Source organism: Phasianus colchicus, chromosome 11 (assembly GCF_987193195.1).
Source record: "Phasianus colchicus chromosome 11, bPhaCol1.hap1.1, whole genome shotgun sequence".
Lineage (NCBI taxonomy): Eukaryota > Metazoa > Chordata > Aves > Galliformes > Phasianidae > Phasianus > Phasianus colchicus.
In genome coordinates this window covers 1,170,726-1,194,409 of record NC_143446.1, presented here as the reverse complement: position 1 = coordinate 1,194,409, position 23,684 = coordinate 1,170,726, and the positions used below count along the sequence as shown (strand labels likewise).

General features: G+C 41.2%; 1 long non-coding RNA gene across 10 annotated transcripts in view; it reads left to right on the top strand.

Annotated features, from left to right (window-relative positions):
- Window positions 1-22,632, top strand: part of LOC116232300 (uncharacterized) — a 31,315-nt gene extending 8,683 nt beyond the window's left edge. For 6 of the 10 annotated variants that reach the window (XR_016470011.1, XR_016470013.1, XR_016470018.1 and 3 more), the window contains 2 exons: window positions 239-6,270; window positions 7,865-9,477. This is a non-coding gene — a long non-coding RNA (uncharacterized LOC116232300). Of the gene's footprint in view, window positions 1-238; window positions 6,271-7,864; window positions 9,478-11,615; window positions 11,786-12,457; window positions 12,533-17,850; window positions 19,428-20,119 lie in introns of those variants that run through there. The other 4 variants (XR_016470016.1, XR_016470017.1, XR_016470014.1 and 1 more) reach the window with 4 other exon arrangements.
- The last annotated feature ends 1,052 nt before the right edge of the window (window positions 22,633-23,684 follow it).

Below are 23,684 nucleotides of genomic sequence, written 5' to 3'. Positions count from 1 at the left end.
GTAGTGTCACCTACTTTGCCAAGGAGCAAGAGTGTGGCTGACACCCCCAAAGACCATCAGAAATGGAAATTCATTCACTGCTTTTGCAAAGAGAAGCAGCTGGTACAGTTTACTGTTTTGAGATAGGAGGGAAGAGCTCTTCGGTCCTGTTTACTTTGCAGTTCCTGCACAGAGCTGTGAAGGAGCCTGTTGCCACATTAAGGGTTTTCCAGTCTGTCTGCACTTGCTCTCTTCTCAGGGTGCTACTGAAGTATTTGCCTCTGCACACTGTTTTGTTGTTCCCTGGAGCTGGGAAGGGATGAGCAAACAATGAAGGACTGAAAAGCAATGATTAAAGGGCTGCCCTTCTTAATGATTAAAAAGAAAATTTTGAAGGAGTAATTTGGAATGATTATGAGGAAACAAGAAGGCAAGAAATTTGAGGGATCCAAAAAACAGGGTACTAGAGCTTTGCAAATGGGATCACCTCAGCCCGTAATACTGCTGAGATGATCAGCTGTGGTTAAGCTACTAAGACAAACATGAAGCCCACTTTTGTCCTTGTAGCTCATTCTCCTTCTGACCAAGCCGACTGGGAAATGCTAACTGTAAGGATCTGAAAATGATACAGCTGAAGGATCTCTAGCAGTAGCAGCCTGAATTACTACCCAAGCCTGCTCAGAGAATAAGAGCAAGAAGAAACACAAAGGTGCATGGATTGCGCCCTCACTCTTGGGCTGGTGGGGTACATATGGTACCGCAAGGTGCAGCCCTCCAACCGGACTCAGTGCCACTGATCACAGCCCCCTGAGCTTGGCCAGTCAGACAGTTCTCTGTCCACCTCGCTGACCACTCATCTATCCCACATGTCCTAAGCTTCTTCAGAAGGATGTTGTGAGAGGCAGCCTTGCTGAAGTTGAGGTACACAACATCCATTGCTCTCCCCTCATCTACCTGGATGGTGATGACATTGCAGAAGGCTGCCAGTTTGGTTGAGCCTGGTTTCCCCATGCTGACTCCTGATAACCTTCTTCTTTCTGTTTGCTTGGAGATGGCATCCAAAATAAATTGGTTCATCATTTTACATTGACTTTTATATGCCATGGTATCAGCTATGCTTCCATCCAAAGGATTTAATCAGTTCTCCATAATGTGGAAGTTGAAGAACATCTTTCCTGTATTAAAAATATTAAGAATTTAATCTATGAGAATTTACTACTTGTGAAAGAAACAACTTCTTCCATTTGCAGCATCCTTAAACAACCATTCTTGATATCAGATGGCAATCTGAACTCCACACCCAACCTTGGCATCTGTGGTCATGACATCAGTGAGGTAGGAACTGCATCATGAGCTCCTTACAGTGGCATTTAAATCTAACTTGCAAGTGCCCCAAACCCACTATTCCTACAGTTATGACCCAGTTGCATTTTGCACTGCAGAGAGTGCACGTGTATTCTAAGTAATTGGTTTCCCTTTTTCATAGGTAAACCTTTACAGTGAGTTTGCAGACCAGTTCTGTTTAAAACTAAGTGATATGAAAAGCCTTTAGATTAGCATTTTTATGTTCACTTTATTATCTGGTAATAGTGTTTGTTATGTATGTATGTATGTATGCTTGTGTACATTAGGTAGAGATTGGTCTGATAGTTTTTTATGCTTTACCCACAGGAGGTGCCCTCTCCCCATCCGCCTTCTTACCCCATGTTCCTCCCCAAGTTCCTCTTCCCCAGCGAATACATACAGAACCCCCAAAGACTGTGAATGTTGATGCGTTATTTTTGTTTCCCTTGGCCAAGGAGAAGTTGTGAATTTCTTCTTACCAATACAGTAAAATAATTGTGCAAATGTTTAAAGCAGTTGTAAATCATTAATTTGACAGGAACCCACATAACAACCAAAATGAGTTCATGAAAAAAAATGACTGGAGAAATCTGTTGCCTATCTCTCATCATACATGGTATCTACCCTAATCCAAGGTGAATTTCTTTTCATCCTGTAGAGATTCAAAAACTGAGTCATCTTTCATCTGCTTAGTAAGGATAAAAATGTTCCCAGAATACTCCAGAGCTGCTGTGTTCCACGGGGCCCCTTTGTGCTTTGTATAATATACTCATAGTTCACCGTAGGGGTTCTTATGTGGTTTCATTTATTTGTGAAGCCTTCTTATTTTTAGAATGAGCTCATGCTCTGCTGCAGGGTCCAAGGTTTCATGGCTATGTAGATGGAACTATAATGCTGCCATAAATCTGTCTTAAAAGAAAGAGATTGCAGAAGTGGGACAAGGTAGAATCTTCAGATGTTAGAAGAAAAAAAAAAATCAAGAAAGGGGATTTGAATTAATCTGAAACTGGCTGGCGGACTGTTTGCAAAGGTACCATAGCGATTTTTGTTCAGAAGGCAGTGTTTGTAAAACATTGCCGTGGTGTGCTCCAGAAACAAAATGAGTCAGAGTTCAGATGATCGTAGACGTTAGGAGCATGACAGCAGCACAGGGCTTGTCTATGGAAAGCTGTGCAGAGCAGCTGCTGGCAGGAAGAGCATGGCATCGACATGGCAAACCCAGGCGTCATCTGTGGCCCTTCAGAGCAGCAACTCAGAACCAGAGAGTGACTGTGTATGTGTGATGTGTATACAGATGTATATACACACACACATTTTTCCCCAGCTAATGGACTAGAAAAACACTTGTACTAGGTGGAGTGAGACCAGTAGCACTGGCATTGCTGTTGGAATGATGCCGCCAAGCACGCTGTCAGCACTGGGGACTCACTCTTATTTGCAAGGACAAAGTCCTGTGTTGTATGCTGTTCACTTCTTTTCATTCATACATAACGCATTGATGCGTTCTGGAGAGGAGTTGTATTCAAGCTCAAAGTTACTTTTGCGTTATTTCATTTATCGTGCTGCTGCTTTTCATTTTGCTTTTATGCTTCACTTGGTGTTGTGCTGAAATTACTGATGAACGTTGTATTTCAAAGTGAGTTCTCATGGAACCATTGGAAACATCCAAGTCTGCCATGCCTCTGTCACTGGTTCTGATGAAAATGGCTTTTCTTCCCTAGCCTGCAGACAGGCAGAGTTTGTATTTTGCAGGCAGTGCTGTGGTGATCAGCTGAGTATAACGCATCCGAGGACCTCTGGGATGTCATGTGTGTGATGCTGGAGACATCTGAAGGGAGCGAATAAACAGGAGGAGGAACAGCTGTTTAGGAGGGTGCATAGTGATAGGACAAGGGGGAATGGTCTTAAACTGAGACAGGGGAGGTTTAGGTTGGATATTAGGAGGAAGTTTTTCCCATGGAGGGTGGTGAGGCACTGGAACAGGTTGCCCAAGGAGGCTGTGGATGCCCCATCCCTGCAGGCATTCAAGGCCAGGCTGGATGTGGCTCTGGGCAGCCTGGGCTGCTGGTTGGTGACCTGCACACAGCAGGGGGTTGGAATCAGAGGAGCATTGTGGGCCTTTGCAACCCAGGCCATTCTGTGATTCTGTGATTTTATGACTGAGAAGTACAGTTTCTGTTGCCAATGGGTGCACGGGCTTGGACAGAGGCCAATATATATTTTGCTTGTTTTTCATAAAATTTAGTTGTTTTTTTCTTGTAATATGGGTGGTACTGTTTCTTTCAACATCTCTGAGATTTTAACTTCCTCTGATGTTGTGAAGAAAAATATTTGCTGTTTTCCTTTTCACTTTGATTTAAATTTGCGTTCCTTAGGAATTTAGGAGTATTAAAAATTAAAATTTGAACATAAGAAATCCCATACAAACATGTGGATGAACTTCTTTACAGTCAGGGTGACGGAGCACTGGCACAGGTTGCCCAGAGAAGTGGTGGATTCTCCTTCTGTGGAGATACTCAAGATCATCTGGACACAGGTCTGTGTGACCAATTGCAGGGAACTGCTTTAGCAGGGGTTGGACGCAGTGATCTCTTGATGTCCCTTCCTGGAGGAGCTAAATTAACAGCCCCATCAAGTGAGCTCTGTGTGTTCAGCAAATGCAAAAGAAGGTGGCTTTAGGCAAATAGCTCCATCTGAAGCCCCCGTTGCTGAGAATTCAGCAGGCCATGTTCTTTTAGCTTAATGCTCTCTCTAAGTGAATTAAATTCTCTTTAAATAAAAGTGTGTAGGAACAGTTCTGCTTAAAATTTGCACGATATTTTCATCTGATTTAATTTGCTAGGTAGACAACCAATAATTTCACCCTTATCTTGAGTAATTCTATATGCGAATAACAGCAGAGGGTGAAAAAAATAAGATGATTGCTCTTATGTGTGGAGGAAAAAAATCGTTATGAAAATATAGCATTCCAGCACCTATCTGTTAGCTTTCTACATATTCCCTCCCCACTGATGGGGTTAAAAGCAAACAGCGATGGTTCTTTCTCTGCTCTCCTTTCAGTGATTGTTTAGTGCTAGCAAAGATTATTGCCTGAAAGATTCAGCCCAATAGTGATCCCTTCTTGATAATATGCTCTTCTTGAAAATAAATTTGGATTAGGAAAGTTCTGTTTTATCATGAATAATAAAGATCCAAATGTTGCAAATAGATTACTTCCAAACCTCTTCTCGTCCTTTCTTTTAAACACTTTTGGCTGGGAGGATTTTGCCATTACATTTTTCTGAACCTATTATAGTTGGCTTTTCTTTTATTGCTGCACCATAGCTCCAATCATCTGAAAAAGTTTTCCACCTTATTTTAATTATTCTTTTAAATTTCTCTCCTCCTGCTCTTTTCCATCCTACCTCAGTATATCTCAGCCTCATCTTTATTAATAAGAACTTTGGAACTTTGGAGTAATTTGAGGAACAATGAGTTGTTCACATGGTTTCTATTAGGCAAGTTGTACACCAACAAGGAAAATGAAATTAGAAGAATTAAGCGATTTGCCTCAGGGGAGGTTTGGTTTGTGATGCAGGATGAAAAACCTGTTGCTAACCTTCCCTTTTGTGGATCAGATGGCTCTGGTCTGCCCTCCCATCTTTATGTTTCTGACCTGTATTCCTTTCCCTTTCCTGCCTACATAAATCCCCTCCGCATTCATTCAGGCAGCACCTCTGCCCAGGGCTGCTGCCAGATGGCTCTACACACCAAGCTCAAGCTGGTCCTGGATGTGCTGATTCAGCACAGAAAGGGGAGTCTTTGTGGCAATGACAGTATTCTGTGAAAACCGTTGGAAAATATACTGGAGCTGGACGCAGCCACAGCTCTTTACCAGCTGATGCACCTTTCCAGAAGCTTCGCTTAATGAGAACATTACTCTGAGCTGGGGACGCTTCCTGCAGGCGCAGTTGTGTGGTTACAGTCAGCTCAGATCCTGCAGAACTGCCAATTTTCCTGGCCCTGCTGCGAGGGACTCAGAATCAGGACCCTAAGGACACCTGATCAGACTGCACTGTCACTTAGAGTTCGGTCACGTCCCAGTGGCAAACCTTTGCCCCTTACTGTGCTCACTATGCACCATGTGGCTTCTTCACAATTGGCTTTGGACTTCTTTTTTTTTTTTTTAACTTCAGCAGGTAGCATTTTTACTTAAAAGTTAATGATTCTGTTACCCATTGCAGTCAGCTGGTGATGCTGGTATCCGCTCATCTTTTCATCCTGTTAAAAAAAATCGGATTATTCTTAAGGAGTTCACCTCTGCTATAATTTCTTTTTGAAACTCAGAGCTTTTTGACTCATGGCAGGAGAAGTAAGGTTTTAGGGTATTCAGAATTCCTTTTTTCTGGTTGGTTTTAATGCAGTTCCACAAATCTAAAATAGAGGTCTCTGATTAAATGCAGTTTCTCTCAAATAATTCTTGGAAAATAGTGTAAGCTGTGTAACAGATAAGTAGCACAGAAGGAGAAAAAATGCGAGTATGGTTAACTTCATCTGTATTTCTTCCACACAGAGGCAAACAGAATTTTACTTCTCTAGATGACGAGAAAAAACTTTTTAATGCATCTTATGGTCCAAATTCGATGTTTCATAAGCCAAGAAAAAAAAAACTATTAAGTGCCTTGATCCTGTCTCTCTTACTGCAAGGCTGGAAAAATGAAAAACATGTGAATGCAGAATTAACTCAACTAGAACTGGTAGCTCTCCTCTACTCATAGTCAACCAAGGCCAAAGGGATGATTTCAAGAATGGATTGCTATTGAGATGAGAAGCATAGGGAATGGAAGGTCCAAGATCTGCTAACGTGGAGTGCCAGAACCACATCTGGTGATGTTAACGTGAGCCTGACATAGGGAATGCTACAAAGAGCTCTCTCTACTCCAGCCTCCGCTGGCCCCAGCCCACTGGGTAGGTTTGTTAGCATCTCTTCTGTTGGTAGAGTAAAATCATGAGGTATCTCTGCAGGAGTTACACTGTGACTGCACAAATGCCTGGAAGTGCCAGTGGGGCTGCACAAATACCAAATAATATATATATTATATATAAATGTGTATCTTCATGCATGTATAATATTTTACTGAAAAACTAATTTACAGTGAGGTATAAAAGAAAAGTTCTGTAAGCACTGGTATTAAAGTTATCTTCCTGTGCATTCAAGTCTTAATTGAGTGACCATAGTATCTAATATGGTGTGAGTCCAGAACATACTTTTTCTTTTCCATGAGGTGTTTACCTGTTTGCTGGGAGTCGCCCTGCTGTTGATAAGACACATGTATGTCAGTGTTATGCCCTCAACATGCCATTTCTCGTGAAGTTACAGGATCTAGATGTGCCCCCAAATCAACCAACAGGCTGCAGGCGGAACAAAAGGGAACTACAGATAAAAATACTGTTTCAAGTAATGATATTTTCATAGTGCAATGTTCTGATGAGAAAATAGATCAAAACCACCTACTGATTACACTTCCATAATCTATTATTTGAGTGGAATTTAGTTGTTTCTTTTTCTTCTGTGTGTATTTGTTTCTCTGCTTTAATAAAAATAGAGAGGCAATTTTATGGGCTTAATGCTGAGAAATCTCTGAACTTAGGAGAGTAAATAGTGCCTAGTAGGAAATTACATTTGTTTTCTTCCCAAAACCTCTATTTGAAACGATGTTTTTCAAGCACAAAAGCGTGGTTTTATCTTTGTAATGACATTGGCAATCAGCTGCCTTCTTCATCTTCCCTGGAGATTGTTTTGTCAACTGAATGCTTGTGAGTCCACAACACCAGAGAAGTTCCTACGCTACAGATACAGAGAGTGGCTTTGGGTTTTTGTTTTTAGCATAGCCTGCTGAGGGCTGTGCAGCAAAATGGTTTGTTTACTCTCTGCAACTTCTCTGAGAACAGACTTCTATGACAACTAGAGTTTAACAGGAGTGATTTCCTTTCGTAAATGTATTTCAGAAGATGCATGTCATTTATTTTTCTTCCAGTTACCATGAAAAATCAACTTTAAATCAAAGTGTTGAGGACATGTGACCTTGGTAGTCCCTTGATACTGAAATGCAGCAGGATCGTTTGATACGTAGGGGAAGTACAAGTGGCATGTAACTTACTTCATATGCCCCATCACAAGATATATTAATAAGATGACAGACCACCTTTGATGTAGCCGTTATCTAAAGAGCCACAGAGGGTTTACCAAATGAATTAATTCCTGGTTCAAATGCAAATGCCTGTAAGGTGAACTGATGTTTATCAGCTCAGTGTCTTATATTGGAAGGATACCAATACTGTGTATGAATAAAACTGCAAATGGATTTTTCAAAATCAATTGAAGCCTTGCTATCCATTGTTTAAGTAAAAAACAAAATGCCAGAGTATCTTCACTCGACTTACCAACTAGTATTAAAAATATGATAAGATTCTGAGATTCTGAATATTATTCTGATTAGTCTGTTTTAAAAAATATTTCACTTCTGAGAAACCTCTCTCAAATCTGTTTTCAAAACTGCAGGCTTGGTTTCCAAAGGCATTTAAGAGCCTTCTGAAGTCCCAGCGTATGATTAAAATTCCAGCCATGTCATCAGATTTGAAGTATCTTCCTGATAACATGCACTGATACTGTGCTAGCCCTGAGGAAATCCTCTCCCTGGTGAATCTGGAAGGAAGTAGGGAAGGGGGAACTCCTGGGTCAGAGTCCATGCCATTTCCATCAGAAGAAATTACATCAGTATAAACCCCTTTAGCAAATGGATTAGGCTCAGTTTCAGAAATGTAAGCTGCTCCTGACGCTCTTTATGGAAGACCATGGCAGCATTTTATTCCAGCATTCATTTTACTATAACTGCTTTTTGTCTGCTGGTTCTTGATGGCCTGGGTTATTATTTTCTCCTTGTCCAAGTATTTGATCTCCTAAAGTACTTAAAATAATTGTTCTTCTCTTCATTTATGTTTATATTACGTTTAGCTAAACAAGCCAACCATTGTATTCTCCTTGCAAAATACAGGGTTTCTGTTCCTAATATTTTTATAGCAGTCCCTCAAGCCAGTACAAGTGCAGGGAACCATCAGTCACAGACACACCTGGCCCAGGTTCTAAAGGTTCCTTTTGACCTTTCTTTGTAAGCCCTGTGTTGCACTGCTGTCTTCATGGCCATGTTACACAGGGATCTTGGGATCAGCTTCAGATCTGGACAGAAGGAGAACTGTGCTTTTTTCCTCTGTCAGTTGCCATCAGCTAAGCCTAGTGTTTATGCTCTTTTTAATTATCACTAGTAGCTGTGTATTATTATTACATTTTCACCTATTTTGATTATTCACTTAAGATCATCTAGGAGTAAAACTCCTGTGTAAAACCATTGCATGTGCTGACTGTGCCTTGTATCATCAAAAACTCCCACAAGTGCTCTCCTATTTTGGTACCAACATTATTAATTAAAATACTAAATAAGAATGCTCCCAAATGCAAAGCTGAGGAACACCGGTAGTGATCATCTTCATGCAGATTTTCCCATTCACTTCTCTCTACAGTCACGTTCTTAGATATGTTTTAACCCAGCACATGGTTCTCATACTGATCTCTCTTCCACTGTCATTGTTTCTCAATGTCATGTAAGCATAAGCTGTTTCATTGTCACATGAACATGTAAAATGACTGTTTTATAAAGATGCAGAATGTTGTACTATTTATCTTGCACAACTTCTTTCTTTGTATGTAAAATAAACTTCAAACAAGCAGCAAAGCCAAGTGCCTTAGAGATTTCATTTCTGAAGTTACCTAATCGAAGGCTTATCATAAAATCCAGCAAACACGATGTTTCAGTTCTTCGAATAGATTTTGTTGAGAACGGAATAAGAAATCAAATTACTCAAAGATGGAAATGAGATAAATAAAGTGATTGAACTAAGACTGAAACAGTGAAATAATTCAGATGAGCATATCTGCAATCAATGCACTGGTTACAAAGGCAAAGTATGTAGCAGACATTAGAGATTTCTAGTCTTATTTAATAGGTCTCACGCTGTCTAATGTGGAGAGAACATGAGGGGCCAGATTCTTTCCAGTCAGATACTTCATCCACTGGAGGCCAGTGACGTCTAATGATTCAGCTGTAGACAAATGCATTGTCCAAGTCCCTCAGCTTCTGTATTTGTTCTGGTGTTAAACCTTCTCTAAGGGAAGTTGCTAATTAAGAGCTGGCTTCAGTTGCATTACTGCAAACTGTTGTGGTTTTGTTTTGTTTTAAATTGTATTTATTTATTTATTGTTATATTGCCTTTGTTACCTGGAAGCAGACAAACTTAGGTTATGTATAGTTAGGTATAGTAAAGCATGTATGTTCTCATGTCTGGTTCTATTCGTCTGCTGGCTGCAGCAGTGCCTCAGGTATTTCCCCTTTCCCTTCTGGGTGACCTCTGAAGAGAAGATGCAGTGTCCAAAATGGCTGGGTTGTTCTAGATGCGTTTTGCCTGCGTGCCATCCTTGTTTTCTGTAGGTGTGGTTTGCTTCAGAAGGCATGAGTGTAACACCAAGGTCTGCTGCAGCCATGTGTCCACCCAGTGCGGTGGGCAGGAGGAGAAGCCTAGAGGTGAATCGGAGTAGATTTTATTCCAGGTATGTGAGTGCTTTTTGCTGATAGGGTTACAATAGCAGCCTTTACCTGGGGAGCATCTAGAATACTGCAGGCAGTAAACTATATCTTAATTATCTAATAATCTAATCAGCATATTTTTTCCATGCAGATGTTCTTGTCATGGCAGTTACTTCAGCGTGCTCTCTCTCCCTTTCTTTTAAGCAATTTCCCAAGACTCTGCTACGTACAAAATCTGGGAACTTATCTTAATTCACAAACTGTTTTTTTACATCTTCTGCATAACTATGTACAGAATATTGGGAGGCTGATGGTGTGATTTGAAGTTTCAGAGGGCTAACCTAAATCAGACCTCATGGTTCTTGTATGCTGAATCTTGTTCCATTGCTTGATTCCTCATGTTTGAATTTCTTCCTGTTTGTACCAATTGTCCTGATGTTGCTCTCTTTGTGGGAACTGAGAGGAATGCAGGCAAGATAATAGGGCTCTCAGAGATAATTACACATCTTTTCTGGTAGAGATTAAAGATTTGGTCTTACTATTGTAAAATAGATTAATTATCATGGAATAATAAATTGATTGCTATCACTAAAGAATTATAGTGACTTCAGAGAATTGGGTAACTCCAGTGAGTAACGTGTACACTTGAAGGATTTACTCTGTCCTTGCAATCTGAATGAAATTCTTTTACCTGGGGAAAAACAAGTCTGTGCTTCTCTGAGAATGTGTGCAGTTCCTGTCAGCATTAATTGGAGCGCTGGGTGAAATTCACAAAGAAAATAGATCCTGAACTGTTGTTCTCAGGCAGCAGCAGAAGCAGCAGTTGTGTGTTTGTAATTGTGCTGGGATGGAACAGGCCCTGGAGCAAGCAGGGAGACTTGGAGATCTCCCACCTCCCTGGCAGCCGTTCTGACTAGTTCAGCTGTGCTGGCAGCGCTGCCGTCAGATACAGGCTATTCTCAGAATAAAGCACAGCCAGCACCAGGGAAGAGGCCACAACAGTGAAGTTTCCCTTGCTTTCACAGGGTTGTATTTAACCTTCTGGCGTACGTAAGGCCATTTTGTGGGTGTGATATGACATCAAAGATCCTCTTAAGTACTAATGAAACATGGGCACGTTCAGTCTATTCTTAAATTCTGACTCTAGGAGTCTAAAATACAAATAGCTCGAGGCCTTTCTGGGAGCAGTTCTTCCCTTCTTGCAGTATGCCTGAGGCCCTTGCTGGAATGATTTGGAGTGACCAGTCTTCAACTTGTGTTGGATGCAATCTTTTTATGCTTCAAAAATTGTTACTGCTCAAATTTAGAGACATTCTGACTATGAGACCATTCCTTTACCTCTGCTCCGCAGCCTCTGTGTTCTTCTCAGGCTAACAGAGATTTTAGCTTATTCCTGGGAGCGAGTGAGGGCTGGTTCTTAGCCATCTCCAGATTTCTTGAGACTACTCTAAACATATGTCAAGGTGTGTGTCACTTGGGGGTGGGGGGAGTTGTTTTTCTTCTGAAAGCTTCCCAGATAAGATGAAGTTAGAAGGTGGCTGGATTTGGAACGTGAAATTCAGTCGTGGCACAGTCATTGCCTAGCAGTGAAGGTTTGAATAAAACCGTTGCTGTTGCTTTTCAAAAGTTGACGGCACTTTTTGCATTAACAAAATAATGTTTTCCCTCCTCAAGCTTTGCGGTTACAGCCAACCAAGCCATCTGCCCATAGGGGAAGAAAACGAGTGATACTTTGCAGGTGACATTCAGCATTAAGACACTCAGGTGAAATGAGTAAACCTTGGTGAAGTTGGAACTAAGTGCAAACAGCCTTGACAGGCAGCAGGGCAGCCTTAAGGAATTGTGTAAGTTCTACTTTTGCACCTTTATTGCAGAATCCTCAGTGAGTTCTGGAAAGAAACACTTTAAAGTCTGTTTAACATCTGTGGAAGTGAGAACCAAAGTTTTTTTTGTTGTACTGTTTAAATATCTTCTTGTGGTGGTATTGCACCACTCAGCATAAAAGTCTAAATGGATTTCTTCAGCTAACAGAGTAAAATAGTACGTAATATCCCACCGTTCCTGCAGTTCCCATTGCCAGGACAGCTGCTATTAGAAAGAACTTACAGGAATAACTGCAGTTCAGTCACATCTGAAATAAAAACTGTGGGGAATATGCTGCTATTTGGGCTATGGAAATACCAACAATATTGATCTTGGTGCAGTGTGATATTCTTGCTTAATTCAAACGTGACAGGACAAAACATAAACATGAAGGCTGGCTGCCTGGCACGTGGCTCAGCAGCCTTCCAGGGGGCACTGCTTTGTGCTTCACCCTATGGCTGGTTAGAAAGAGGTACAAAAGGAAATAGAAGTTTTGGGTTTGTTTTTGAATACAAAGCTATTCCTTGAGGGTGGGGCATAACAGGTTTGAGTGAAAGAGCTGACTAACTCACAGTGGCTGGGTACAAATGTTTAAAACTGTAATTCTTTTTCCCCTCTGTCCCACATTTTCTGTTTTTTCTCCTGTTCTGCAGGAACAAGAGCGTTTTCATTTTGCGCTGTTTCCAAAGCCCAGGACTAAGTATAGACTTATGTTGACTGCTCAAAAAGTAAGGAAGTCTTAAGGGAAGCAATATTTGAAGATTCTTGTGTTCTAGGGAAAAAATCATAGAACAGCCTATAAACAATTACTTCCTAACAACTGAATATATCTAAACTAAAAAAAAACAAACATATCTGTAAACTTTACTCTCAGGGTTGCACTTAAAAGTATGGGGCAGGATGTTACAACCAAAGCTATCCATTAGTTAAAGAGACACTTAAAACTCACCAAGGGTGATGAAGCATGCTGTAATTTGTCATTTACAAGCCAACAGCCAAATACAAGGGCTGCTCTGAAAGTAACACCTCCTGTTTTATGACATTGGCCCACAATGTCAGAGGTGGATGTTGGTGGGGTGGCAGCAGAGGTTGAACCTTCCTGCCAGTTCTCCATTACATGTTGTTGCTGTATGAGAGATGGCAGCAGCTGGGCAGTCTGAGATAATGGTGTCTGACATGGAAGTGCCTATGAAGCAAAGGAGGGTCATCGAATTTCTCCATGCAGAAAAAATAGCACCTACTGATATTCATTGATGCTTGAGAACATTTGTGGAGAGCAAACAGTGGATGTGAGCACAGTGAGGCAGTGGGTGGTGACTTTCAGCAGTGGCAACAGCAACAGTGGATCGCTTCTGCTAATGCAGGTCATTATGAGTGTGGCATGCAGACTGTTGGTTGTCAATGGAGAAATGCACAGCTAATGGTGGTCACTACGTTGAAAAATTGTGTTTTGTAGCTGTGAATCTGCTCTATCAAATAGTGTTATTGTGCACTCTGTAGCTGTTATAGTTTCCATGGAATTAAATGGGAAGCATTACTTTTGGAGCAACATACATGTATATAAGTACATCCACAAATCCATATGGTGATACAGAACCATCTCTCTCCAGTATTACATATTTTGAAGATATGTCTATCCCAGTGCTTTCAACAGTTTCAGAGTCAGTCTTTCACCTGTGCCATAAAGTTCTTCTCCATTATAAAAAGTTCTGAAATCAGCCACAAAGTGCACAGCGCTCTTAAGATCTTTTCTAGGGCACAGGCCCAGGTGTCTGGGTTTTGTTGTGCAGAAATTCTGGTGTTTCTTGGAAGTGTTAACAGTAGAGTCTCATTTACTTATTTCATCAGTCAGAATAACTTTCTCTGCTTCTCTGAGTCCAGGTCGTGATAGCTTTACGGCTGACAGGATGAGATGTCTCTGCAGTTTTGAACATGCTTGGTTTGCCATTTACTGTGAGGTCAGAAGTGAGGGCAGCACTGAATTGGAAGAGGCAGCTCAGTGCTGAAGACAAGGCACAAACACTGATACTTTCTCTGTAGCTCTTTTGCCGTGTTCTGCTGAATCTTTAAGCTCTTGGTGTTCAGCAGTGGCTTTATTTGTTTATTTTCACATAGTTGCTCTATTTGTGATACACAAAACTGCATAGCATTTCCCTGATTATCATTCTGTGTTCCCATTTGACTTCTGCATATTGAGCTTTTCTGCTGGAGAAGATTGGAAACCCTGGAATGTATTTATTTATTTTCCTATTACCAGAATAAGACTGTGTGTATTACAGTTCACAGCTCTGGCTCCCGAGCTGCTGTCATCTACTGGAGTTGTGTTTGTGTCCGAAGACGTGCTGCTGGCACCATCTTGTTTTAGCTGTGCTAAAGGCTGCCTCTACTCTTTCTGTCCCTGTGCTGATCGAAGCCTCAGATTTTCCCTTGACAGGAAAGTGCGTTATATGTTTCTCTCACAGAATGGCCTGGGTTGGAAGGGACCTCAAGGATTATGAATCTCCAACCCCTCCCTGCCCCCATTTATTACCAGACCAGGTTGCCCAGGGCCCCATCTAATCTGGCCTTGAAGCTGGACAAATCGTGAGAAATGGAGGTTGGTTTGGCATTGCAAGCAGGTAGCTGTACTTAGAGGAGATGACAGCAGCTAACAAAACTTCTCACATTACACAAAAATGGGAAGAGAAGGAATATTCTTTTGATGAAAATTCAGTAATCTACTGAGAGACATAAGCTTTGCTCAGTGTGGATCAGTTATATTCCGTACGTGGCTTCCACATGGAAAAAAACTGCAACAAAAGAGTTTTTCCAACAGATACTCTTGAGTAAATCAAAGCTGCACTTTTCTAACAACTCTGAAATTCCAGTCTTCCATTTCTGTTCTTTCTTTCAGTCATTTCAGTTCTGCGGTGTAGCAGAACACTGTCCCACATGTCACATGAGGACTCCAGTGAGTCTTTAGAAATTCTGTAGAACAAGAGAAACTTGGAGGAGCTTGTATTTTTTTCCTTGGTGGGGATGCAAGTCTTTGATTAAAACAACAATCAGAAATTATCTTGGGCCTAAGAAGGCTTACTTTCAGTTCAAACTTGGTGTACCAAGACTGTTATCTTGTACTGCAGAATATGCAGATAAATCATAGCTTTGAAGATAGTGTAGCTTGATAGAAGACAGTTTATCTACTGAATGTATTAGGCCAGATCCTTGGCTGGAAATTCCTTGGGTGGAGCTAAATTAATTTACACCAAAAACACAGTACTGCTGCTGTCTGAAGGAAACTGGTGAGCAGGAAATGTGTTGATGACTCAAAGACTTCGATAGATAAAGAATTGGATATGCTGGAGAAATGTGGTTCAGAAATGCCACTGTTATTTTTTATATATTCCCATGTGAAGAATGTTCCATGCTGAAGGATCTCGCATGGCAAGAGAATCAAAATATGTGAATAACAACTTACCTGGTTGAAGAAAAGTATCCCATAGAAAGTATTTGCCATGCTCTCTATACAGTCCAAAAAAGCTCACTGGGAATAATGACAAATAATAGCTTTTTTTTTTTTCCCTCTAAAAGGAGGGAAATTATGTGTTTTTTTTTTTTTTTTTTTTTTTTTTCCCATTTCCTTTATGCCTTTTTGAATTTTTTCTTGTTTCTTCTTTCTTGTTTCACAGTGAAAATATTAAAAATATATTCATTTGAAACTTGCACACCCGTCAGATGCACGCAAAAGGATGCTGGTTTCAGAATGTTTCTGTTCTTTCTCAAAAAAAAAATACTGGAGTGAAGAGAATAGAAAGAGAACCAACAGGGTTCTGTCTTTGGCATTTTCTAGGGCTGAAGTCCTCAGTCCTGTTTTATGTAGCTGGCCTGGCTTCAAACCAAGGCTTTGTGAAATTTCTTGGATCAAACCTTTGTTCCATGTGCATCAAAGGCAGTCCCCTGGCACAGTGTGCTCTTGGAAATAATGCTGTTCTGAAGTTTGTAGTAGAGCATAGCCTCTCTTTGTAATGGAAAGTATTTAAGGGTTAACGCTGTTTCTGTCCATCTTCAACAACTGGCTTTGGGCTCTGTCTCCTAATTCCCTCTGACTTCAGGCACCAGGAGACTCTCAGCTGCTTGTTCTGCACCCTCCTGCAGCACAGCTGCTGCTTCTGAGCCTACGTGTGAACATTTTCAGAAACTGCATTGCTTTTTGTCTGCTGGCTTTTACAATATTTACACACATGTAGGAGTGCAGGCCAGTGCGAAGCCATCTCTTAAGACTTAAGCTGACTCATGTTGGGAACAGTGCAATTCTAGCACAGTGCCTGTGGTTTTTGAGGAGTTTGTAAATGTAGAGAAAAAGCCATACGTGATTTTTATTAAGTGTTAATAAATAAACCTGGTGTGTGCTGAGAGTTGTTACCTTGTAAATGTAGGCAGTTTTAGTCCTCAGTGTGGAAATCAAAGCATCAGTACATCACTGGGGGAAGACGATGGACTTTTGTTTCACGTGCTGTACACGGCTCAGGCTTTCTGGCAGTGTCACTGGGATCATATTCATTTCTTCTGAAGCTGCACATTGATTAAATTAGATCAGTGAAAGGCCACTAATGACATGTTTTGCTTTTCCTTTTAGTGCAGCAGCCTGTTAATCTTACATGTGGAGTTGGAATCACATGGTAGCTGGCTATTCAAAAGAGCAATTGGTCAGGGTCTAAACGTGCACAATACAGTGAGGCTTGTGACCACAACTATTAAAAGAGAAAACAAAGAAGGGAAGTCCTACAATACTGCCTCATGTTCATATTTATAGTGACTGAATAAGAGTGCTTTGTTGCAGTCATTTTTTTCCAAATTAGCTGTGTGAAATTTTAATGACGTTTTTGAGTTCCAGTGCTGAAATATCTTTTCCAGAAACTTTGTTCTAGTTGTTTCTGAAAGTTTGGAAGACACTTTGTATCCAGACACACTCAGTCTCTCTGGGCTCTGGACTTCTGCAAGGTGAAGCGTTTATGCCTGCTGATGAAGATGTAGATACGTTGATTGCTCTGAAAATAATGCATCCTATTTATTTCCATGGAAACTCCAACAATAACACTAGTTGATAGAGCAAATTCTCAGCTACAAAACATTTCAACATAGGCAGCACCATTAGTTGTGCATTTCACCAGTGATGACCAATAGTTTGCATGCAATGTTTGTAACAACCTGCATCAGCAGAATTGACCCACTGAAGCTGTTGCCATTGCTGAAACACACTACCTACTGCCTCACTGTGCTCACATTCACGTCATGGTCTCCATAAATGTTCATCAAGCATCCCTGAATGTCAGTGGGTACCACTGTTTCAGCATGAAGAAATCAGTGACTCACCTTTGTTCATATGCACTTCTGTGTCAGACTGTCCCGCTGCTGCCATCTGTGGCACAGCAACAACACATCATAGAATGCTGGCAAGAAGGTTCAGCCTCTAGTGCCATCCCACCAAGATCCCCCTCTGCCATCTTGGGCTGTAGCAGAAATGCTCAGTCACAGCCTCAAGCAGTGATGGAGCATCTGGTGGAAGGCAGGGCCAACCCAGGAGAGCTCAGGTGCAAGGAATGCATTTGAGTGACTAGAAGGGGTGGAGGCAGGATGCACCCCTTCCCAGACCTTATTTAAGGGTTGGCAGTGGAACTGAGAGCATCTCTTGATGGAGATTCCTGCTTACCTGAGGCCTTCCAGAGGTAAGCAGCTCTTTTCCTTCATTTCTGTATCTGTGGATGCTGCATTTGGGCTCATTCTCATTTGCTGTAGCTAAAGACTTCGCCACCCTCCTATTATCATCCTGTTATAGCATTACATGGGCTAACTTAATAAAATAGGAGGTGTTACTTTCAGAGCATCCCTCATATTTTTTGCCTTACACCAGTGCACGTGTACAGGGGAAATCAGTTGCTCTGGCTCACTGGGACACTGACTCAACTCCCATCACAAGCTTTCAGTGAAATTTCATGGTTTTTATTCTTTCAATTCTTTTTGGCTCCAATTTGCATCGTAACTACTGTTCTTTGCTCCCTTCTCACAGCCTCTGTTTCCTGAGCTGTACTGAAGCTTTTTGACATCTTGAAGCAGCTCTCTGTATCTTTCATCCTGTCCCTTCCTGGTGTCCCACTGTCATCGTGCTGCTCCTGCTTATGGCTCTGGACCAGTGTCCTTTTCTCCTGAGTGGTGGTATCAACTCAAATGTATTTATTTCTTACAGTGCCCTTCATTTGCTTCCGTCAGTGCCCCAGGTCTCTTTCATTTTTCAATTCAGTCAATTCTTTCTTAAATGAACCTTTAAATACCATGGAATTGATCTGATACTTTCCGCCACTATTTTTTGATTATGTAGCACCGCCTCTGGTTTTACAACAGAATTTGTTTCAATTGTAAATTCTTTGGTGTGGAATCTTTTTTACATGTGTGTCTGTGTCTATTTTATCTATATGTACAGCAATTCATCTTCTGCCTGCTGAGAAAGGAGCTGGGTTAAATACCGTGTAGTTAGTGTATTTTAAAGTATGTCGGGTAGCTACATTTATGCTTATTCAACAGCCAAATTAATGGCAAAATATGTAAACATCTGAATGTTGATGCAATTCCCATGACTTTAAATGAGATTTAGGCATTACTTAAGGTTGCACCATAACAATTCTTTTTAATCTCTAAAACTTTTTAAATCAGTATCTACATTTGTATAATTTACATTTTCTTCTCTCCACCTCTGTACAAATCATAATTATTTATATTCCCATTCTGATACTCCCCCAAATTTGCATCTCATTTATATGTTGCCATAGCCATTTAATTAAATTAATTTTTGCAACAGCCTCAGGTAACAGAATGATTTCAATTCTGTATAATCTTCAATCAGTTTTATGTAGTCAGGCTGGGTTTTCTGAAAAGCTTGTTTTCTCTGCAAGCACTACAAACACTCATTTATCGAAGCAGTCAGCATGGTGGGGATTCAGCAGAGTATTTTGGAACACTTGGCCATAGCTGCTGGTGCTGAGCCATACAGTCTGTCTCGGAGAATTCTCAGGTTTTATTTTCTCAAGTTCTCTCAAAGTTGGGGACAAGGAATCCCTCTGAAATATGTAACTAGCTCTAGATAGCTGAGAAATGAAGTGCAAATCTCAGCTGGGGTGTCTTGCCAACATGGATTGCAAGCAGTGGTAAAGTTAGACTAGAAACAACAGGAGAAATGCAGAAAAGGCCTTTGAGTCTCCTTCAGAGAAGATATTCAAGAACCTGTCTGGACGTTGACTTGTGAGACCTATTGTAGGGTATTGCTTTGATGGGGGGATGGACTCAATGATCTCCTGATGTCCCTTCTGAACTCTGCGATTCTGTGAAACAAAAAGGCTGAGTTATGAAGTTGTAGCCACTTTAAAGCTGTTGAGGCTAAATATTGGGTTATGTTGTTAGATAGCCACACAATTGTGTACCTGTTCTGAAGTGCAGTATAGAAGTTCAATATCTGAAATTAAATATATACTTATTAACGTTGACTTTCAGGCCAGGATTAAATTTGAGAGAGCAAACCTACAACCTCTAGGAGCTTCAGACGAGCATCCTTAAATAAACTGCACTCATCAGCCACGTGAATGACTGTCACTGGTAATAGGAAAGCATGTTTACTTTCCTTGAGGAATTCCTTTGTTCCTTTGTATCTGTTCCTCCCTATGAGGTTCTTGAAGGCTGTTTTTCATATAAACCAGCTTTACTCTGCCAAGGAAACAATGGCTCCAGAGATCCTGCAGGATCCTCCTGCTCGATATTGCCTGGCAAGCCAATTAGCTTGATATTTTTATCTCTAACCTGATTTGGAACTAATTGTAATTTACCATTTTACCATTCTGTTTTCTGTGATAAATGCCCTACTCAATTATTAGATCTCCTCCTAGGGCAGCTGAACCTCCTGCTCTCTATCTATGCCATACCTCTGATGCTGGTGCCTGAGTAGTGTGTGCAGAGCTGCCTCTTCATTGTGGCCCAGAGAATGTGTGCTTTCTTCCCAGCAGCACAGGCTCTTCTAGCACACTGCAGCACAAGTGCTCCTCTCTATGAAGACTTTTGTCAGTTAATATCCATTCATTTGCCTTCAAAACAAACCTAATTCTGTATACTAAATTTAGAAATTTGGAGCCCGTATTTTTTAGTTCAACTCCATGTTCTCTGCTTTTTATTTTTTATCTCACTATATTTATCTCCGAGCCTACCAAGGAATAATATTTAAAGCTTGAGATATGGGTTGGTTGTTTTTTTGTTTATTTTAATTTTTTTTCTTTTTTCTTTTTTTTTTAACACAGAGTAATCTACCTTTGCAATTTGGAAGTAAACCTGTCAATCATTCTCATTTAGTGCAGTTTGCCTCGCATCACTGCATGCTGTCAGAACACACAAACTGGATTGCTTCTGCTTAAAAGTAAACTAGAACATGCACTCCGGGAACACCTATGAATGTCTGTTAAGGAGCTGGAGAACCCTTAAGAGCTGGAGATCCCTTGGTCCACTCCAAAGCTTATCCAAAGTGGTGTGTGTTATGGTCACTGGATTCTCAGTGTTCACTGTTGAGCTGTGCAGATGTTTTCTCATCTTGTATCATGGTGCAGGAACAGGGAGATGAAGGTGATACATGCAAAAGTAGCTCTCAGGTTGAGGACAGCTCTTGCTTGGCCCATTTTGGAGAAGTTCATTGGAGACGAAGAAATAGGATCAGAGAAGCAAATAGCCTTTCTCATACTCCCTTTCCTCTTTTCAAGACCAAAGAATGTTTCTGTTCCTGCTCTGTGCTCAGTGACTGAAAATCTTGCTGGCTGTTTCTGGTTAGGCTGCTGAGCAGTGATGCTCCTCTTAGCATGTGAGATAAATTACCTGCAGCCCAAGAATGCAGTGCACAGACTGCTGGCAGAAGAAGCAGAAAAGCAATTTATAGCCTGACTTTCTAGAGTCTGCCTAGGTGTAACAATGTCTGTCTAACTTCAGCTAATGAGAGACATTAGGCTCACAATCAGCTACAAATACCTCTGATGAATGGAGTACATTTTTGATCAGAACTACTTCCCAAGCCTGATTCGTTCCTATGAACGAACCTTATTCCATGTAAGTACTGAAAGACAATGCAAGATTCATCTATCCAGATTTAATCATTTGCATCTGAGCTTGTCATATAACATAAACTTGTCATATAACTTGGATGAGTGTGCTCATCCAAGCAGGCAGTTCTCTTCCACACACAGCTGAGTTCAGGGGATCATGTATTGGAAGGCCTTGCACAAAAGTGAGCTTTGTGCTCTAAATTACTGAGATGATCCCTTTTCCATAGCACTTTAATTGAGGCTTTTGCTACAGCAAAAGTTTAACCCTGTAAGTAATTGGTAAAGACAGCTGACCTGTTAATACTGTATTAGATTCAGACTAATATGGAAGAAAACCATATAACAGTTACTGCATTAGTTAACCCAATGAATCACTGAAAAAGAGAAGCATAATCTGAATGTTGCGCACAGCAAGTCAAAATATGCCTGGAATATTTCAGAAGGGCAACACTGAGATGAAACAAAAAAGGCTACTCACTTCCCATGTGCTTTCCTGTGGAACTGTAGCACAGAACCCCCTCAGTCTGCCTTTGGGTATCCCGTAGGCAACAGGAACCAGTATGCAGATGGAAAGATACTCTGATTGCTTTTAGAATTTCAAACATATTTTTTTTGTTGGAAAGCGTTCACGCAAAAAATGATTCAATTGGAAATTCATTGTCTGCCTTCTCAGATGTGTATTCTGTCTGCCTGTCTGAGTCTTAACCACTTGAGAACTGATTCAAGGATTATATGATTCAGAAACAGTAAATGGTTAGAAAAGCTGTTGGAGATTATACAGGATTAAAACATCCCTTTCCTTTCCCAAAGCAAAGAAGAGCTTGGGGAGGCTGTGAGGTGCTGGGCTTCTCAGTGAAGAATCCATGTGTGCAAAGGCTGGAGCAGAAGCCACTGGGTTGTTTTGCAGTTTGCTCTGTTGGCTTGGCAGTCTCAGACTGAGCACCACGGTGTGCCACTCAGTACTCTGCTCCACCAGGAACACAGGTCTATGACAGCAAACTGTGCACCAAGGTGTGTGAGGCCCTGCCAGCCCTAGCACCATTTCACCAGAACTAGAAAGAGGAAGGGTCACACTGATCTTCACTTGGCTTGCATAAGAAAAAGGAGGGACGAAGTTCCTCATCTTATTCTCTGGAGGTAGAGCCAGGTCTTCTATTCCACTCCTGTGCTAAATCTGCAGCAGAGGAGTCACAACTGGGAAGTAGGTGGAGAAACTAAGAGCTCTTGATAGGCAGATAGTGAGAGCAGGTGTGTGAAAGCCCTGATTAAAATTCAAATGTATGTGATGGTTACAGCTGTGAATTTTGACAACTGCTAGTACCTGTGAATTTCACTGGTCAGCATTTACCGTTTCACTGACACCCTGCTTGCTTAGCCATCATTTCAAGGATTTGTTCAGCCATTCCAAATCTGTGAGCGCATTCAGATGGCTCTAGTTCTTAAATGAACAGGTAAACCTGTACTTCTCTCTTTAATACCAAATTTAGGTGGTGTTGCCCACTTAGACTGAGCACAGTCTGTCATTGTGCCAGTGAGAGTTGTCATGTCTGTAGAATCCTTTGGTTTATTAAGCCTGGTAGGAAATTCTGAACTACAAAAATTGGAAAAATCATGATATCTGAACAGCTAAAATATTTTTTCCTGGCTGTGAAAACTCCAAAAAAGTTTCAGGCAATTTATAATTGAGACTTTTCTTCCTTGATTCATGCACAAATTATTTTTTCTATGGCAAAGGAGACTAAAATATTTTTAATTTTGATTTTTGTTTCCATAAAGGATAAACAAAGAGAAAATACAGCATCCAACAATATAGTTTTATAATAGGACCTTGACCTCTATCATTTACTATGAAAAGGTCTGCAGCTCCTTGCAGGGAGCAGCAGGGTAGCACTGACCTCTGCTCTCTGGTGGCAGCAGCAGGACCCAAAGGAATGGCGTGGAACTGTCAGGGGATGTCAGATGGGGGTCAGGGAAAGGCTCTGCCCCAGACGGTGGTGGGCATGGCCCCGTGATGCTGGAGCTCAGGGAGCTTTGGGACACTGCTCTCAGACATAGGATTTGGGTGGTCCTGTGTGAAGCTGGGGGTTGAACTACAGGAACCTGCTTGGAAGAATCTCATGGGATCAGACCCTAGAAGGAAGTGGAGATCAAGAGACAAAGTCAGTATTCAAGCATCTCATCTTCCAGGCTCAGAGACAATGCATTTGTACTAGAGGAAATCTAGCAATGCATGAGGCCTAAATGGATGAGCAAGGAGACCATGAGAAAATTCAGACAGAAGAAAGAAGTGTACAGAATGTGGAAAAGGGGACAGACCACGAGGGAGAAAGACAGGGATGTTGTTAGAGTATGCAGGGACGTGATAAGAAAGGCTAAGGCCAGTTTGGAATTTAATCTGACAAGGAGTGTAAAGGACAATGAGAAGGGCTTCTTCACATATATCAGGTGCAAAAGAAAAACTAGCAAAAATGTGGACCTGCTGCTGAGTGTGTTTTGGTGTTCTGGTGACAAAGGATTCGGAGAAGGCAGTTAATGAATGTGTTCTTTGCTTCAGTCTTCACTTCTGAGATGGGCCATCTGGAACAGCAGACCCTGGAGACCAGGGAGGAACTCCAGAAAGAGACTTTTCCTTGGTGGTTAGAAATAATTTGGGCAAACTTAACAACCACAAGTCCATGGGACCAAATGGGATGCACCCATGAGTACTGAGGGAACTGGTGAATGTCATTGGATGGATGGTGGATGCTAGGCCACTTTGAGAGGTCATGGAGAACAG